This window comes from Lemur catta, chromosome 12 (genome assembly GCF_020740605.2).
Source record: "Lemur catta isolate mLemCat1 chromosome 12, mLemCat1.pri, whole genome shotgun sequence".
NCBI classification, from domain to species: domain Eukaryota; kingdom Metazoa; phylum Chordata; class Mammalia; order Primates; family Lemuridae; genus Lemur; species Lemur catta.
Window position 1 is genome coordinate 40156291 of NC_059139.1, and position 13783 is coordinate 40170073.

Below are 13783 nucleotides of genomic sequence, written 5' to 3' on the forward strand. Positions count from 1 at the left end.
AAGTAGCTGTAACCTAGGAAGCTGGAGTCTTTGTTTCTCTGATGATAGATTAGCCTGTCAGATTTCAGTCTGAAAGGCAGGTTCTTGGCATGCTCATGACCAAAGAATGACCAGACATGCCAAAGTAAGATAAGCACGAAAATGAGATTTATTGAGGAGAGAAAGATAGGATTATAGGGCAAGAGCAAGATATAGGTTTACAGAGCATGGTACATATGCTACAGATGACAACTGGACATTTGTTGTCACAGCAAAGAGAAAGCAAAAGAAAGGGGACAAAAAAAGGGGTTGGCTATGGTCTGCATCTCATTTTATAGTGCCCAGATAGGGACCTCCTTCGTGGTTCAGATGTCATCATGGAACCACTTTGATGGGACAGTTGGGAGCTGCAGGACCTGAGTCTTACTGCACATGCAGATATCACATAAGCCTCTCTGAAAGCCCATTGGGGGGGTGTGAATCACAGCAGCACCTATTTTTGTCCCTAGGAGACCAGGAATCCCTTGCTACCTACCTAACAAGCCTTCTTTGCTACCTGCATTATTTTGTAAAATGTAAATGACTAAAGCGTGCCAAGGAAGACCCCTTTCCTCTTTAAGACAGAATGTTAAATACACTCTTTTAAGCTGGAAATGAAATGAAAACAAGCTGTAAAGAAAAGAAACTGTAACTAATTAAATTGTTGTAACTCATAAACCAGCCTTCTATAGCAAATGATATAATCCTACTAAATTTCTTTGTCTTCTGCCTATAAAAGCAAGACCTTAACTTTTAACTTCAGAGCACTGATCCCATTTCTCTGGAGTCTGTGCTTTCCCATGGCCATTTCTAGATTTGGGCTTAAATAAACTCTACACTTAATCTTATTTTCTGAATATCACTATTTAAGATTGACAAATAGGAGATCAGTCAGGGAAATTCACCTGGACAAGATGTTTTGTATTAAACCCTAAAAGAAGTGAGAGACTAGTCTATAAAATACCCAAATAAAAAGCATTTAAGGCAAAGGAAAAAAGAAATACCAAGGCCTGGGGCCAGAGAAAACCTGGCATGGTCAAAGAATTCTAGTTTGGCTTCAGCAAAGGGACAAAGAGGAGAATAAAAAGAAGTTTCTAGAGATGAGGTGAGGTGGCAAACACAGAAAACCTTGCAAGTGCTTTGTGATAACAGTGCTGTGAGTGAGAGATTTTGAACAGATTAAATCTAATTTGTATTTTAACAGGAGTACCCTGACTGCTGGGATAAGAATGAAAAAGAACAGCAAGAGCAGATGCAGACAGACCAAAGGGGAGGCTATTGTAATAACTGTCAACAAAGAATCTTAGGTTCATAAATTTGGAGAGGAGAGCTTTATTTTTTATAAAGGGCTGCAGCCTGCAGGCTGGCCACCCCACCGGCTGGGAGCATAACCTCCAGCAGAAACCTAAAGCAGTCACTTTTTTTTTTTATTCTTATTTCAGCATATTGTGGGGGTACAAAAGTTTAGATTACGTATATTGCCCTTGCCCCCCCACTGCCCCGAGTCAGAGCTTCAAATGTGTCCATCCCCTAGACAGTACGCATGGCACTCATTATGTATGTATACACCCATCCCCTCCCCCACCCACATCTGCCCGACACCCAATGTTATTCCTAAACGTGCTCTTAGGTGAAGATCAGTGAGACCAATTTGATGGTGAGTACATGTGGTGAGAAAGGAAAAGTGAGATAGGAATTTGTGCTAAACTGGTCAGCTAAGTATACATATTCAACAGATTATAGGAGGAGCTATGAATATTCACGTAGGGAAGGATGCATGCATGCATAGTAAGCAAACATGCATATTACATGTGTCCCGTGTTCACTCTGAGGTGGAGACTTAACATTTAAATACATTAAAATTGGCCTCTATACTCAAAAGGTGAAACAGAGGACACAGAGGCATCCTGTGCACAAGCTCTGTAAATGGGCCATTCCTTACCAGAAAGGAATGCTGGTCAGCGGTTGTGTAAATCATTGGCAGAGCAAGTCTTTCAAAAGGACTAGTTTCTGTTTAACTCAGAGAAGAAAGCCTAATGGTGGTTAGTGAGGGAGGGGCATAATGAGGTGTGTCCGACCATCATGGCCAGGAACTAAGTTTTTAAGGCTTCTGTGGGGTCCCCTTGGCCAACAAGGGTTTGTTTGTTCAGTTATTTGGGGAGCTTAGGATTTTATTTTTATTTCTCATAATTATCTGGAGAAGTTAACTTATTCACCATATATATACAGTGTACTTCAATGCAGTATTTTAGTCTTTGCAGCATGTGAATCATGGTAGTTAAATTCCTACATAATGGTCAAAATGAGATCCAAAATATCTGTTGCATAAAACATGTGATTTTGTTATTGCAAAGTTAATGAAAAAACAAAAAAGTACAGAAACTATTGAAGCTTATATAGAAGACTGACTATGCCCAGAATTGAGCAAATTCCAGATAATCACAAAGCAATTACCTCCTAATCCTCCTCTGGCATCTTGCAGAAGAATTTCAGGTCACTCCCCATCCTCCCACCTTGCCACTACCCCATAAACCTACAAAGTTCAGCAGAGGTCAGAAGCTAAATTGCCAGTCATATTATAGCCAAATTTATATTTTCATGGGAATGTTATTGTGGAATAATATTGCTTTTTTATCTTTACCTGAACAACAAATTCAATTTTTTTTCTGGCATATCAGGAACACTAAGAACAAATTATTTTATGGTCCAAAACAAAACCTCTAACAAATTTGATAACATCAATTGCTTTTGTAATTTTCAATGACCACAGAGCAAGAATTGTTCTATTATCCTTTTCCTTTGTGTATCAACTCCTAACTACAACAAGGAAATTATCAAGGAAAATATCCTCTTTAAGGAAACTATCTTTTGATATCTTCATGGACCAGCTGAATTATAAGCTGGTTAATCTCATGAATTGTCAGAACTTGATAAAGCTTCCATTGAGGATCTGATCTCACTGTTATTTCTTCAATTTCTAATGCATCAGGTTTCACTTACTTTGTTACCTATTAATGAGGCTTCTTTTCCTAATATGCAACTTAGGGAAAGCAAACCTGCAACAAGGATGCACAGATGTCACACACCTCAGATATCCAAGCTTCACTACCCAGTATGTGTTATATGTGTCTTATTACAGACTTTGATAATTACAAGGATAGAATATATTACCTCTGTTTGTTTAAATATTCAGAGACTTTGGAATTTTCTTTTACTCACCTGTCTCAATTCCCCAAAGTCCTACAGGATGCCAAGTTCAATTTGAACTTCAGATAAACGATGAATTTACTTTTAGTATAATGTGCCCTAAATACTGTCTGAGACATACTTATACTAAAGAAATATTCATTATTAGAAATGCAAATCTAACTAGACATGTATCGTTTAACTGGTTAAACCTGGATACCCCACAATCAAGCAAATTGGTATCTCAATTGTTTCACAACCTTTGGTCTAAACTTGCCTCTTAGCAGGAAACCAAATATCTTTCAAGTACACAACCTCCCTCCCCTTCCATTTGAGTACACAGGTCCATGGACTTTCTCCTTCACTGTTTCTTACAGAAGGTTCATTTAGTCTTTATAAGAGTGAAAAGGATAGACTAGAGTTTAAAAACTTGAGTTTGAGGTTTGGTGTTGCTATTAATTTATTGTGAGACCTACACTTTACTTTGCAAGTTCTTATTCATTTTATATTTACAATAAATGGGTTGGATTTGATTTTTCTGTGGACTCGTACTTCAAACATTTTTTGGATATGAGATGTATCTGCCCCATTTCATGGGATGCAGAGAAAATAGAGTTACTACAGTAATTACTTAAAAAAATAAAAAGAACCAGTTTGTATTGTTTGCAAGGATACATCAGCATTTCATCACATTCCATATAAACTATAAAGACTCCAACTAATCTAAAAGAGATAAAAGTCACCAATAAGAAAGATATAGAGGACTAGAATAATAGTCAGCAGGCTGTAAAATATTACATTTTAACAAGTGTCAGGTGCAAAGAGAACTTACAGCTGATGCTTGTTAAAATGGCAAGGAAGACATTATTCAAAACTATTGCAATAGGGGAGAGAGATTAAACTCAACTCCACTGAAACAAAAAGCAGGCAGGAGAGTTTTTAAGCACTAGTGGAAAAGTACTAGAGGCATCAGGCAGGAGCTTAGCCAATGTCTTTAGGCCATCCGTGTTTGCCAGTTGGCACTTATCCAAGTTAGGCTGCTACCCTCTCCCTGAGACTGGGAGATAGGAGTGGTAAATTTGTTGATGATTATATTTTAAAGGGAGAGCTTTCACATCCTTGAGGAAGATATTCCTGAGTTATAAAACTAGCAGGAGGCTGGAAGAAGATTTACATTTCAAGGGAGCTGAGAAAGAATTTATAATTGCAAGTTTTCTAAAGTCAATGTTCTATGCTTTAAGAAAAGGGAGGCCAGAAATATATATGGGGGAATGGATGTTTGTGTGTATCTGTGTGTGTGTATGTGTGCATATGTGTATATATGTGTATGTGTGTGTGTGTGTGTGTATGAAAGAGATAAAAAGTTTTGCACTTTTTAGATAATGTATATTATTTATTTATATTGATAAAACATTTACAATGTGTATCTTGAACTTGGTAACAAAAAAACTGTAATATATACTTCAAAATTTTAGATTTAAAGTTTGTATTTCCTGATTATTACCTGAAGGAATTATAAATAGACAATAAAAAGACAACCAAAAAATGACAACTTGACCACTTAAAAGTATGACACCCTCTCATGAATAACGCCTCAGTAAAAGAGAAAAATCAAAACAATTTAAAATTATCTAAAAGTAATAAAAAAGAGAACAGTTTAGATAATTACAGAGGCACCAGAAAATAAATGATTTTATTATTTAACAATGAAAACTGAAAAGAAATAAGCTGAATATTCATGAAATTAGGAAATAAAGAGCAAAATATATATCAAAAGAAAGTAAGAAGACATACTTGAAGAGAAAAGCTTAAATTAATGAGAATTTTAAAACTACAAGCAAGTTTAAATTAAGCCAAAAGAAACATTCAATAAAGACCAAGGAACTAGTTAATGGATAGCAAACTAATTAAGAGAAAAGGGAGAGAGAAAAACATCATAAATGAAAAATATTCCATAATAACAAAATTATTCAGCAATTCTACACCAATATTAAGTGAGTACTTACTATGTGCTTACTATTCTAAGCCTTTAGCATAATATAATTTAATTATCACCAAAGTAAATATACTTCAACATATATACTTATTTTACACATCAAAAACTGAAGTAAAGTTATACAATATATTACAATATTTGTATCATAATAAATTTGAAAATTTAAAGGATAATTTCTTATAAAATTATAATTTTCTAATATTGGCAGATATGAGATAAAAAGATTAACAGACCAATTACTACAGAAAAAATTGGTAAGGTAATTAGGAACCAATCATTTTTAAAGTACTGGGCACTGATAGTTTCACAAAAGTATTATCTAACTTTTAAAGAGAAAACAATTTCTTCATTGTTTAAGTTATGGAAGATGAAAAGTTTTCACCTTCATTTTATAAAGCTAGTAAATCCTTAATACCATAATCAATTAATTTAGCACAAAAAAAGAAAGAAAACTTGAACAGTTTTGAAAACAATTTTGGAAAAAAAATTGAAAAAAGAGGACTTAACACCACTCAATTTCAACACTTACTATAAAGTCCCTGGTAATAAAGCATTCGGTTTCATTTATTGATGTTTGCCCGTTGACATCTTTTAAGCTTCGCCTCTCCCTCTTTCTCTTGTGCTTTACATCTGGGCAAGCTGATAAGAAAGCCTGAGCTCCCCCATTTGGAAGGCACCACGAGAAGATTCAAACCAGCAAGTCCCTGCTAATCCCACCTCCTCATTACAAGGAAAACCTCAGCTAGTCTCCTTTCCTTGCTCCCTCAAGCCATTTTTAGACCAGCTTAGGAGGCCAGACCTGCTCTCCCCAGAAAGCCTCCTTATGTGAGTAATAAACCTTTTCATACTATTTGTGGTGTGTGTATGTGCCATTATCATCTTGACATTGTCCCATTTTTGCAGTGTGGTTACAATACTTCAAATCAAGACACTGCAGTGCTGTCATAAGAACAGACATAGAATGATGGAATAGACACTTATGATCAATTGATTTTTGACAAAAGTGCCAAGGACATTCAATGGGGAAATGATAATCTTTTTTAAAAAATAGTTCTGGGAGAATTGGTTATTTAAAGGTCCCTGGGGGACCATGAAGAGGTTCATGGAGACTTGATGGAGAAGATTACCCAACACCTGGATATCCTAGACTTCAAGTGCAAGGCTATAAATATATGAGGAAATGTGTTTTCCTTTTGGGGAGAGAATGAATGACTTCATGGAGGTATAGCTGTTTAGTAAAGTGTATTATAGGGTGACACTTGAAAACAGGCATTGAGTAGACAATCAACTACATTTGCTACATGTATAGAGTGCCACGCTAATTTAAGAGAGAGAGAAAGAGCAAGAGGGAGAGAACCATATGTTATATATCTATACTTTTAGAAAAGTCTAGAGAAAGATGTAGAAAGACAATACAAGGCTGTAAATACTGGTTACCTCAAAAGAGTTACCACAAATAGAAGCTGGAGTGGGGAGGTTATTTACTTTTCCTTCATATATTTTTGTTTGGACTTTTTCAATTTTTACAATATGCATAAGATACATTTGTGATTTTAAATAATAAAGAAAATCACTAAACGTCTTTAATCAGCAAGAAAAATTTGAACTCAATGAGAAATGAATTTCAAATATCCATTCAGAACTGTGGAAGAGACAAAAAAATTGTTGGCATGTACGTTCTAAGCTCTCTCTATATAACAGAAGTATATGCTTTAAGTAAAGGACAAACACAAGATTATTGGCCAGCATACTGACAATCTTCAACAAATGTGGAATCAGCCTGCTACCAATTAAAATTCAAAATTTAAATTGCCACAAGTAACTTCCAAATATGTCTCAAGACATTTTCTGTCATCTTGATTTCAAATTCTGTGCCTACTCTCCATCTTCACCCTCCAGACTTTCCCTTTTCAGCAAAAACATTAATCAGCAACAGAGCCATTATTTTTGGCACTTAAGCCTAGTACAATAATTTCAAGCAAGATCTAGCATTAGGATAAGAAGTAGAAAACCACTATTCTCTGAAATTTCATTATTCAGTTCCAGAGACAAGAACAGCTACTTTACCCTTCAAATGAAAGTAAAATCCCAAAGATGCACATCTCAGGTGAATCAGTTCCAGACAGCAGCTACCTTCTCCTCTCTTAAGTCTAGACAGGTCATATTTGCCTTTAGCTTCAGTTTTAATGACTGAGATTCATTTGATATTGAATATTACTACAGTAATAAAAAAATGGGAGCTCTCAGATTCTGGCTAGAAATAAATCCGTGGATAGATAGCAATTTCCTCAGCCAAGTATGTGGCTGATTGTCTGTTACTAAAAGCTGCTCTAAAAATGTTTTCTTCTCCTTTCCAAATACTTCCATCTTAAAGCGATTCATGTCATATTGCAAATGAGAAATATTTCAAGATGCCAGGGAAGTGCTTCATCTCTGTAAAGGAAAAAGCTCTTTCTGCCTAAATGTGTCTGGTTCTAACCTCTGACAGGAAATGACCAGGTTATCAGGACAAAAAGGTCAGGGATGAAAGAAAATGCCACATATGCAATCAGTCACCAATTATAGCTTATCAGCAGAACAGATGTGAAATGAGTTTCTTTGGATTGGTATTCCCTGTGTACAACCCAGGGAGACTGAACTCTAAATGAATAAATAAAACCCCTGCTATGTCATTCCCCTGCAACTGTTCAGCTGTTTGGTGATATGCTCATTAGGGGATCCTTTTTAAAAAAAAGACTTGCATTTTTTTTCCAAATGAGCCAAATTTCTGGATCAAAGCTCAGGATTTTATTCTGTTCTGCTGGCATTATTTCAGGATTTGTAAAGTTTACTTCCCTAGATAGGACCAAATTTTCAACATCAGATGAACTCATCATTGGAGAAGAATTCATCCTGAGAGTGTCAAAAGTAAGAACCAGTATACAACAACATACTTTCAAGTACACATTGTCACTAAAGAAGAGTTAGATATCTTAAAAAAGTCTTGATTTATTGTACTAAGTACTAAGAAAGAAGTTTGTTTTCTCTAAGTCTTGAATCCAGCCTGGCCAGTCAGACACCGACAGGTGGATTTCCATTTAATGAGGCAATTTTTCTTAAAGTCTAACCCTCAGTTAATAACAGGCCTCACTGAAAGGCTACCACAGGATTGCCTGGAACGCAGAAGGAGCTATTACCCAGAAGCAAATAGAAATGCAGTCTTCCAACCAAAACTTCTCATCATCCCAGTTCCAAGAGTGGGAAAGAATCTTCTCACCTCTTTGCGCCAGTACTAGATCTGTGTCTGCAGTCATCTTCCATCTGAGCCCTTTCAGACAATAAAGTCAGGGCCCCACAGCAAGGTGATTCCTGACAAGCTTTTGGCTGAAATGCAGATCTGCTATTGTTTTAATAGTTATACATTTATTTCCATATGTATTATAAAAATAGATATAATTAGCACATGATCACACAGATATTGTTTAAGATAAACATTTAAGTAAAGTAAATGAATAAATTTAAAGAAAAATATTAAGTAAATAATAATCCAGGTAGCTTTTAGGTATGGCATAAATATGAGGTGATACTCAGATGGCTGAGGTTGAGGAAATCGAGACCAAAGGTGCATGCACTCTACACTAAGGCTACCAGACACCTCCGACTTTACACAGTCTCCTATAATGTTGATGCATATTTTCCAGCATCTCATGAAACACTCCTTCATTAGCTTGCCAGTGATGCCAACTTCAGTCTGGTAGACCATGTTCCATACCTGATTCCTGCTTACCATGTGACTTTTTGCAGTTATTAAATTCCTTTGAAGTTCAATTACTTTGTTAGGAAAATAAAAATAATTCCAGCATCTACCTCATGGTCAGTGTGGCGAGGAGTAAATAGAGCAGTGCACTTAAAGGGTGAGTACAGATTCTGTATATAGTAAGCAATCACAGTCATTCAGTGTGTCAGTGGGGAGGGCTTGTTGAGGAAGCCTTTATTCCATACGCCATGAATAACACATCCTCTGCTTTCAGTTTACCCCTTTCCAATTTGTTCAGAGAATAATAACTGAGATTATCACAAAAATTTCCTAATCAAAACCTGCATAGGAATTACTTCCACTTATGGGAAAGTGTTAGAGATGTACTTTTCCCTATTCCTCCCACTAAGCACAACAAAAATCTCTGGACATTATATATAAAACAAACACAAGAAGAATCTAAAATGTGAATAGAGGAAGACAGACTAGCTAGGAACCTCAAGACTTGAGGAACAACTTATGGTTTCCTGGGTTTTCTTTCATCTTATATATCCTAGACATAAAGCTTAAGAAGCCAATAATCTGGAAATGCCAATAGGCACTCAAAAAAATAGCTCCCAACCTCAACAAAAAAGTCTGTTTTCTCTAGTGAAAAGGCAAGGAAAGGGGCATCCAACAAAAGAAAAAAATTTTAGATAATGGTCACTCTACTCCAGCCAAATACCATAGGGGGAAAAAAAAACTGATCCTGCATTCATTCTTCCTCCTCATACCACCAAAGGCTGAGGGAGTAACCTAGATTTGCACTCATGTCAGGCTAAAGTGAGGTGCTTCAAGCACCTGAGAAGTGGTATTAGAGAAGTCCTAGTAGGAAGCAAAAACTTTATCTCCACCAGGTGGTAACAAGACCCCCTCCTCATGCATGATTAGTGAAGGCAATTTAGGGAGCTTGGACTTTCATCGCCACCCATTAGTAATGAAGCACTCTTCCCCCTCTCCACTGAGGTGGTGTCAGAAGAGAGACAGAACTTTCACCAACCACCAAGTAGTAATGAAGCCATGTTCCCACCCCTGACCCCCTGTGGTGTCAGTGGAGGTCACCCAGGGAGAAGTAACAAGGCACTTTTAACCCTCCCAGCCAGTGAGGCCTAGGGAGAACCTGAAATTTAGCGGTAATAAGAGGGACCAAAACTGAATAGGGAACATAGACTTCTATCCACCAGGCAGTAATTGAGCAGAGCTTACCCATCACGCCAGAGCAGTTTCAAGAAAAGGCAACTACAACAAAAGGTTTAAATATGCTCCAGAGTCTCAAAACACAATACCAAATGTCTGGGTTTTAATTAGAAAAAAAAAAAAAAACACTTGTTATATCAGTTACTCAAGCTGCATTTTATAAGGCCATCAATAGAAGTATACACTGAGATGACAGATATCTTAGAATTATCTAACAAAGATTTTTAAGCACTCATTATAAAAATGCTTCAAAAAAGCAATTATAGGCAAATTTGAAACACATTAAAATAGAAAGTCTCAGCAAAGAAATAGAATACATGGAGACAAATCAAATAGAAATTTTAGAACTAAAAAATACAATGACCAAAAGAAAAAAATCCCTCAAGAAATAAGCTCAACAGCCAAATGAAAGGGACAAAGGAAATAATCAGAGGGCTAGAAGATGTAATAATAGAAATTACTCAATTCTAATCTGAAGAACAGAGATAACATGAATTCAGAAAAATAAGTGAATAGGTCTTCAGAGGCCTGTGGCAATATAACAAAAGACCTAATATTCATATCATTGTATTACCAGATGGAGGGAAGAGAGAGGAAAGGACTGAAAATATACTGAAAGAGATAATTGCTAACAACTTGCCAAATTTGGCAAAGGATATAAACTGACAGATTTAAGAAGCTGAACAGACTCAAAACAGAATAAACTCAAAGAAATCTCCAATAAGAACATTATAGTCAAATTTCTGAAAATCAAAGACAAAGAAAATATCTTGAATAAAACAAAAAAAGAACATCTATAGAAGAAAAACAGTTTGATAGCAGGTATCTCACAAGAAATCATAGAAGACAGAAAGAAGTGCCACTACATTTTCAAAGTGCTGAAAGAAAAGAACTATCAATGCAGAATTTTATATATGCAGTACAAATATTCTAAAGGGATAAAAGGGAAATCAAAACATTCTCAGATAAAGAAACTTTAAAAGACTTTGTCACCCAATGATCTACACTAAAAGAATTAATAAAAGTAAATCTCTAAACACAAAGGAAACAATAAAAGAAGGAATCTTGGAACATCAGGAAAGAAGAAAAAATACAGTAAGCAAAAAAAATTTTATATAAATAAATGCAATAAACTTCCCTTCTCATCTAGAGTTTTCTAAATTATCTGATTGTTGAAAAAAAGTTGTAACAATGTCTGATATGGTTTTAAAGGAACATAAAGGAAATATTTAAGACAATTATATTATAAAAGGGCAATTATAAAAGACCATAAAGAAAAGTTTCTACACTTTACTCAAATGAGTAAAATGATACCACCAGTATATTGTGATGTTATATATATATAATACAATACTTAGAGCAACCATTGAAAAAGCTATACAAAGAAATTTGCCCAAAATTACTATAGATAAATCAAGTGAAATTAAGAAAAAAGTACAAGTAACCTACAAGTCAGGGAAAGGAAAACAGAGAAAGAGAGAGACAGAGAACAAAGAAAATCAAATGGCAGATTTAAGCTCTAACATATCAATAATTACATTAATGTAAATGGTCCAAATATACCAAATAAAAGGCAGAGATTGGCAGAGTCAATTTAAAAAACATGACTTTTATAGGCTGCTACAAGAAATTCACTTCAAATATAATGGTATAGGCAGATTAAAAGTAAAAGGATATGTTGTACAAACAGTAATTAAAAGAAAACAAGAATGGCTATATTAATATCAGAGAAGGTAGAGTTAACTTCAGACCAAAGAAAATTATCAGATGCAGAGAGGGACATTATATAATGATAAAAGGGTCATTTTGCCAAGAAGACACAGCAAGTCTAAATGTGTACATCAAACAACAGAAATGTAAAATAAATGAAGCAAAAACTCATAGAAATGAAAGTAAAAACAGACAAATCCACACTTATAATTAGAAATTTCAATACCTCTCTCTCAACAATTGATAGAACAACTAGACAGAAAATCAAAAAGGATATAGAACAACTCAACCTCACTAACCAATAAGATCTAATCAACATTTACAGAAGACTCCACCCAACACAACATAGTATGCATTTTTTTCAACGTCCCACAGACCATGAACCAAGATAGGCCATATCCTGAACCTTAAAGTAAACTTTAACAAATTTAAAGTAATGAAAATCATAGAGTATGTTCTCTGACCACAATGGAATCAAACTAGAAATCAATCATAAAAAGATAACAGGAAAAATCTTCAAACATTTGGAAACTGGGCAACATATTTCTCCACAATCCATAGGTCAAAGACAATTGCCCAAGGAAAATAAAAAAATACATATACTGCACTTATTGAAAATGAAATCACAACATACCAAAATTTATTGAGCACAACTAAAGCAATGCTAAGAGGGAAATTTATGGCATTAAATGCATAGAGTAAAAAATTGTAAAAGTCTCAAACCAATAAACCAAATTCCCATCATGAGAACCTGTAAAAATAAGAGCTTAAAAAAAAAACCTCAAATCACATCACGCAGAAGGAAGAAGATAATAAAAATAAAGCAGAAAAAAATGAAATTGAAAATAGAAAAACATTGGAGAATAATCAATGAAACAGAGTTAATGAGCTGATTCTTTGAAAACATTAATAAAATCTATAAATCTTTAGCATAACTGACAAAGAAAAAGGAAAGAAGACACAAATTGTCAATATCAGGAATAAAATGGGAAGTCACTACAGACCCTACAGATATCAAAAGGATAATAAGGGAATATTATGAACAAATATACACACATAAATTTGGCAACTTGGATGAAATGGACCAATTCTTCAAAAAATACAAACTATAACAATTCACCCAATATAAAGTAGAGGATTTGGATAGCCCTGTCATCATTAGGGAATTTGAATCCATAATTTAAAAAATTCAAAAAAAGAGACCCCATGGCTCAGACGGTTTCATCAAATGTTTAAAGAAAAATTGACACCAATTCTGCATAATCTCTCCTTGAAAATAGAAGAGGAGGGAACACTTTCCAATTCATTTTATGAAGTTTGTATTAATCTGATATCAAAAATAGGCCAAAAAATGTCCAAAGGAAAACCTAGAGACCAATATCACTCATGAATATAGCACAAAAAATTCTTAACAAATTATGAGCCAATGGAACTCAGCAATATTTTAAAATAATTACATACCATGACCATGTGGATTTTATGAAGAAAAATCACATGATCATATAAATTGATACAGAAGCGTTTGAGAAAATCCAGCATATACATTAATAATAAAAAAACTACCACAAAAATAGGAATAGAGGGAGTACCTTCTTCAAATTGATAAAGATTATCTACAAAAAACAAACAAAGAAACCAACACCTAGCATTTTATTCAATGGAAAGACTGAATACTTTCCTCTCTAAGACCAAGAACAAGGCAAGGATGTCCACTCTCCCCACTGTTGGATAGAGTCATGTGTAAAAATTAATCCAAAATGGAAGTTCTAATCAGCACAATAAGGCAAGAAAAGGAAATAAAACACTTGTATATCAGAAAGGAAGGAAAAAAATGTCCCTATTCAGATGACACAATTGTCTATAGAGAAAATCACACATACACACACACACACACACACACA